Here is a 7758-nt window from a genome sequence, read left to right on the forward strand (position 1 = left end):
TACTTCAAACGGCCCATAAAATAAATTTTGTTCCAGAGAATTGACTATTTTATTTTATTGCTCGTTGGCTGCACCTGTCTTGTACATTGTGCTGCAATACCTCATATACTTGTTAATCCTTTTAAGTGGTATTTTCTTCCAATTTTTATCCAAGAAAAATATTTTATACTATACTGTTTGCAGTATCTCACTTGACATAGGTAGATTCACTCAATCTTACTTTCAGTTTGAAGTCATGTTTTAAATATTTATTCAGGAGTTAAAAACACTTTGCAAACTGTAGGTGTTAATCATTATACTTTTTTTTATTTTTCTACTCGCAAATAAAATGTTACATTTAACACTTCATTATTTTCTTCATTATTTGAACTTGTATGTGTGACTACTAATGTAAACTAACAATTGTGATTTTGATACCCAGATATACCTTTTGGCCATGAAACTCTCCCAAAATAGTACTGTGGAATACTTCATTTTCACTGAAAACATTTTTCCGCTAAAATAAATTCCAGTGAAAATGCCATTTCCCATATACTATATATTGACACGTAATAGCTGAAAACATTTCAGCGAAAATATTTTATGTTTGACTTCATGAGAGTTGGAAACAAACAGATTGTATGACAGCCACCCCTGCACTGATTAAATAAACTACCTTGCATTTCCCAAGTTATCCATTGCCTACATCAGTGACTTCAAAATCTGTTTCGATCCAAGGAATTTCAATTGCTATTCATTTGCATGGGAGTGCCAGTCTTTTTTTTTATTGTAATGTAAATTTTATGTAATTACTTGGAACGTAAAGCTGTAACCACAGTTTCTATAGATTGTTTGGTAACTATTTGCTGCAAATGCAACACAAATCAATATAAAAATATTACCCACACAGGATTCTACAGGGTTACTTGTTAGCTTATTTAATAATTTGTTTACTTCTTTTACCTACTCGCTACATATGAGTGACGAGCAAGAAATTTATAGTAGAGTTATTATAGTGCACACTGATACATAAATAACGTAGTTCAAGTATTTTATGTTATTTTTAGATGTGTTATATTTCATACAATATGAGGTTATACGAGGATACCTCAAAGTATGCACGAAGACAGTATCTACCGGTGTTCAGCGAAGGTTGATGCGACGGCGTACTATCTTTCCCATCCAAGGTTACATCATGGGAATGCAAAAATTCAAAAAGCTTAGAGCAGAATCAGCGAACTTCTTTGTATGGAGTCCGGTAAAACCCTTGTGGCAGTCAAGTTTGTTTTTATTAGCAGAGGACGCTTACGCGCGTAATCTTTCCATATTTGGAATACGCATTTTCTAATATGGTAGAATGAAAATACCCCGTAAAATACCGAAAACTTACGGCACGCTGTAACTTATGGCGTTACTGTGACAGATGTATAATAATATGAGTTTATTACGAGGATACTTCAAAGTATGCATGAAGACAGTACAGCTGGAGCGACCGACCGACGCGCAAGCGTGTTTTTCCCTACTGGCATATTATTGTTCCAAGTAGGGTTGCTCGGTCTCATCAATAACATCGGTAGTTGCCAGAGCGCATCACAATCTTGATTGAGCTTTGATAAATAGGGCAGTACGGAGTTTAAGGTGTCACATAAATTCTTCCAGCTTGGCGTCAGTTTTTCCACGGTGATTCTTCGTCAGCATTTCTATTCTGAATGAGATGCATTTTCATTCCGGGCTTACAACTTCAGTGTCAAAATGGGACTTCAAAGTTGTTCTCAGCCACGATTGCGTAGATATATCATAATATTCATACTTTATTTTGTAGTCCGCTACGATTTGTTAAAGCAAGTGCAGACGATGGCACGGCTTTCAGCATATTCACATTCGTTATTTGTCCTTTGTGCTGTACCGAACCTACCCCACTGGCATTTAACTGCATAAGCATAGCAGGGATTACCTGATTTGCCGAAACTTTCGTTGTGTATAATATCGAAGCCAGTCTCTTTGTTTGAGCCAGGCATAATTGTGACACTTACATTTTTTCAACTGTGGCTGCCAATTATAAAATATAGTGCTCGCGTATGTTAATGTTGGATAATGTTGAACTAACTCATTAATATTTATTAGAACTAACGATGATCGTCACTACACAGTTTCTCTCACTCTATTACTATTTACGGTTGGATTTTAAAAAAAGGTTTGGAGGTAAACTCATTTACACACTTACCAAAGTAATTGAATTTTTATTTGCTATGAGTTCTACATATACGATGCCTGTGTATTCGTTTTCTCATTGAAGTGTATAAGTAATGCATCTGAAAATGAGCAATCTTGAACAAACCTTGATTTTATTATGAATCGATTCTCTTCCCCGAATACAGTACTTTCATGCCAACTACAAAATTGAAAATTGGGGTATAAATCACATCTCAATCAATGAATAGGCATTGCCTTCTGAAAAATTGACATGAATGATATATACTATGAGAAACAAACAAAGCAGGGTGCTTCGCTCAGAAAAGGTACAATATATTTACATATTGAGGGCAATGTTTTTTGACGTAATGGCGTTTTGTTTTTACTTTTTTACTAAATAATACAAATGTGTACAGACAATTCAAATGACAATAAAATAGTAAACAGAAAATGAAAAAAAAGTAAAAGCAAAAACTAATTTGGTGAGGATCACAGGGGTAGTCCTGTTGGACTTATCGAGCCTGTGACCCCATAATGAATGAACTTGCTTGAACTGCATAACAGGTAATAACAGCTGTATATCATTCATACTGCATTTGACTAACTAATGAGTAATCAATTGACATATAAAATAAATAAATAACTGAAATGAACGAATAGATATCAAAAAGTAATTCATAAGAATATTAGTTTATAATGCAAAACAAAAATGTTAGAGGGGGTCAGGTGTTACATTAATAACCATTGTTCATAATCGCTAACTTGGTTTTATTCAAAACTGCACAAATCGCGCGTTTTCTGGTGATATCCGACAATTTCATGATCGAAAATGGCCAGCAGCCAGAATCAAGGGGGATTCCCACAGAGTTCTGGGTAAATCAAGTGCGCATACTCATTTTCAGCCAATCAGGCGTGCCGTAACAGCGAGTATTTCCTTCATTTACCCAGAACTCTGTGCGAATCCCCCCTGATTCTGGCTGCTGGCCATTTTCGTTCATGAAATCGTCGGATATCATCAGAAAACGCGGGATTTGTGCAGTTTTGAATAAAACCAAGTTAGGGATTATGAAGAATGGTTATTAACGTAACACCTGACCCCCTCTGAAATTATTGTTTTGCATTTTAAGGTAAGAAATCGACATTTGAAACCGACAGGGTGTCGATTTACTAGGTGCCGTGTTTCACAACTTGTTTATTTATATACGTATAGCGGATGATTTTTTTTTGAAAATTAGTATTTATTGGTTTTCAGCCCCCAAGTGACTGTGGTTTGAATACATCTTGTCACTCACAGGGCGAAGAAAAAATGAGTTACTTCTACCACGTAGGTACTGATGAAAATTTTGGTTAGATTTAACGTCGCGAGACTATTATTTTAGTTGAAAATTACGATTTCAGATTTATTTATTAATTGATGAGGTGCACTATAAACTTTCATATGATAAAGTCAACATAACATAGGAAGTCATGTAAGTTGGTTAAAATGTCGATTTTCTGAAGGGAAGCAAGGCAGCCTCAGTAGTGTTTTCCAAAATGAACAACACATGTTTAATCCGTGTGCCTATAAGTTTCAAAGATAAATTCAAGACAAAGCAATGTTAGGATGTGTTATCGGTAGCTTTCTGACACACAATGATTGTTTCCAAACACTTGAGTTGTTTGTCCCCGCCCCTGTTTGTATCACAGATTAGTCATTTGCATATGAATGTGTCCGACACAAAGTCACACAGTCACTGAAAAAAATCATTGATTTTGGTGTTCTCGTCTGCTGATTTTATCGGTTATAGCTATCCCATTCCTTTATTTTTTGGTTTCCATTAGCCTTACACATTTGGATGCCCAACACAGACCTTGAAGGGAAAACAAATCTAGTGTACCGATAAACAAGCTTGAAAATAACGTATACTTATTGTCGTTAATTATTGTTGGATTAACACAAAATTTTCGCAGCTTTAAGGTGACAATGAGAGGAACATGTATGTGTCCAGACAAAATAGTTGATGAATTATTTACCAACGTGTTGTGGTTTGGGTTGCTTGAATAAAACTGACAAGAAAAAACTATTATCACCAGCATAAATGCGTAATTATTTTTTTTTACAGAAAAACACACTTGAAGTCTAACGATTCCAAAAATATATACTTTCCTGTATCTTTTTGTAGTCATTTAGTCACAATTAGAAGATGAAAACAAGTATGCAAACAATAGTCTTGCTACCTTAATTAGTTTCTATATTTCTATACTTGGCTAGTAAATTAATGTTCTTGGCATTATTTTTATTTTTTTCTAAATAATTTATATTTTGTGTGGATTTATTTTAATGAACCGTTAGTAAGCCAGGGTTTCCATTTAATTTAAACTTATTACGAGTGCCTGAATGAGTTTTTTTGTAATATGTGTCCCAGATTGAGAATGCCAAATAAGCTTCATTTGGGTCCAAACAGTCATAAGCCGACTGCGAGGTCTCATTGACCATGTCGCACATAAAGGCGTTTTGATCATATTTACTAAAGTCGTAAATATTATTTATACTATTTGGCAAAAAAACGTGCTTTAGCTGTGAAAAATACAGTGATTTCTGACTCAACAACACCAGTGTCAATGCAGGAATTATTAATATTTGTGAGCACGTGATCAATATTTGAAACGTCGGTGACCCGCGAGTGTTGACTATTTGACAAAAATCATACGTGTTGTAACGGGTCTGGTACTGTGTCGAAGTGGGGTATTCTGCGTTGTGTCAATGTTTACGTCGCGAACAATAGCACTCTCGGTGCCCATGACCGACAGCAGGTAAAGACATTCCTCCAAACTTTCAAGGAATTCATTGTAAGAAATATTTGGTTTAGGGTAAATGACGCCTGCAATAAGTTTTTTGATATTATAGTCTCCACAAAGATCGAATCACAGTGCATAATATTAATTGCTTTAATGGTGGTAAATACAGAGAGCTGTGAACATACAGTGCCACATTCCCTCCCTTGGTTGTTTTCCGATTAGAAGTGAGTAAATGAAATTATGGGATGTTATATAACGCGGAATTTGAATAAGAGAGAACAATGAGTTGAAATGAAATATACAAAATACTTATGACGCAACAAACTCGTCAAAATGTTTGGAAAGAGATCTGATATTTAGATAAAGAAACTCGCATGATTTGGAACAACAAGCATGCTTTTAAATAAACTGATCAATATAATAGTGTTTGTAATCGGATTTGATCTGCGAAAGTTCTTGGTTAGAGGTTTTCATTGACGTAGACTGGGTTGTTCCTTTGGATATGATATCGTGACTGGTTTTCTGTTTCAAGTGCTTCTTTGCTTGGTATATCTGGTTACGGATTGAACGTCTGGTGAACTTGACGATTATCGTTGATGGCTGTTTTCGATTAAGTCGGCGGGCAGACGATGTAAAATATCGATGTCGGCAAAGAAATTATCAACTGAACTGTTTTTGCATGTTCAGTCACTATTTTCTACCTTTTTAGTTAGCTGGAACAATGAACATTGTATCTGCTGGATGTTGTTAAATAACGATATTGGGGTCTTTGTAGGTGATGTATGCTCTCCATTGTCATTGTCACAGTCGGCCAATTTGGCTGGAGCTATGAAAACATTTCTTGGCATTTCTTACATAAATGAAGATCACCTTGGCATAGTTTACCTTGTCGTATTCCACAATCCTGGCAGTTCATATTGAATCAATCATACTGGTGTATGAAAGTACTTGGAAGAATGAAAATAGCGACATTTACAGAGTTCAGTGCGGCGATGATGTGGCCTTGCTAGCAGCAGCAGTGAATCAATGAAAAATCTGTTCAAAATGGTGAGTTTTCGAGAACGCAATAGCAGCATTTGACGGGTGCAGCTCTTATTAAGTTAGCTTCTACCCATGGTTTCATTAGCACGGAACCTCAGATTCCTGAAGGACGGTGGTCGTGGCTCTGCACATGTGCAACATGTATGTTGATAAACGAGTACCTTTTAGATGATTGAATAACACAAATCAATGCTTCATGACATGTGGGTATTCTCCCCATCTCAGACAAGCTACAATATTGTCATTACTATGTGGTTTAATATTCTTTATCGATTTTCTTTACGCAATGCTAAAGTTATGTTGAATCAATTTACCCATGTAAACCCCAATAAAGTGTGGTGAATAAATTTAACCTAAAACCACATTAAGAAACGTTCAATTATCCCTAGAATCTGTTCCACTACCTTACCAATTGCAAGAATTATAGACATATATTACTGCTTCCTATTCAGTTATTTAAACCGTCATTAATGATCAGTTACTAGGCTCCCGCAACCCATTTTCATCATAATATTATTATACATTCTTACAACATTTCAAATTACAATTACACTTGAAAGATATCCATCAAGCTCGTGAACAATGAAAGATACAGGGGGCAAAATCATTCAATTACACCCACGGTTTCATTAATTTTATGTTCACCTGAACTTGAAATCAAATACACGCCAGAATCAAGTTTTTCTGCCTCACATATTGAATTCCTCTGTGTATCGCATTCATTTTGTACTGCTATACACAATGACCTGTGTGTGTAAAAGCAGTTTGTTATTGTTATATGTCTATTGTACTTTGAATCTCTGTAAGATTATTGCCATTGCTTTTTAATTCATTGTATGTCATATAAGTACTGCTGATTATGTATGACGTCACAATTTGCCACCATAGAAAATTGTTGTGCCTGTTTCAGCCAAGAACTGATCAATTAGATTGTATTCTGACCTCCAACACAGCATAATATGTGTTCCAACAATCATTCCGATATGAAGAGATATATAAGATATAACAGTCAACAGTCAAAAATAAATTGATTACAGATAAACTGTTGCTGACCAATAATAGATTACCAATGTGTATAAAACAGGTTCAAATTAAAATACACTGTTTTACATTATTATAAATACACGTGTACTTAGTGTTTTCAATTGTATTAAGTCTGTCGTGAAACCTAGGCATATGATGGGTAGGGTGAACATCATACCAGTGCTTATTATATTTGTAGTCCATTTGTGCAAATAAGGTGATCTAACTCGGAAAACACTGGTTTTATTTGATTATTATTTCCATAGAAAGTGAATATATAGCTTACTAAGTTGTATTCCCTTATATATTACAATTATTTGCTGGGAAATATTTAGAATTAGATTAATTCATCACTTATCTATATAGACACATACAATAAACATACTATCTTTAATACACACATGTAAGCATCGTAAACAATTCACAACAAGTCAAAGATATTATATATTTTCATTTATTTTCAGTCAGCACAACGGATCACCCCACATTGTAATGTATTGATTCTATATTCTGGCTAAAATGTGACATATATCAATTATCCAGAGTATGTCAGGCAGCTGAGAATCCAGTATCTGTGTGTACAAAAATAAGTGAAATTTATAATAATGTAAACTATTATGCTGCATAGCAAACATACTCTCTAATATGTTATGTACGGATAGAATGCAAGTATCTGATACAAGAGATCAGCACACATTTCTTCATAACCATTACACATTTATCACAGTTGATATGAAAATACCT

Source organism: Saccoglossus kowalevskii, chromosome 6 (genome assembly GCF_978046115.1).
Source record: "Saccoglossus kowalevskii chromosome 6, keSacKowa6.1, whole genome shotgun sequence".
NCBI classification, from domain to species: domain Eukaryota; kingdom Metazoa; phylum Hemichordata; class Enteropneusta; family Harrimaniidae; genus Saccoglossus; species Saccoglossus kowalevskii.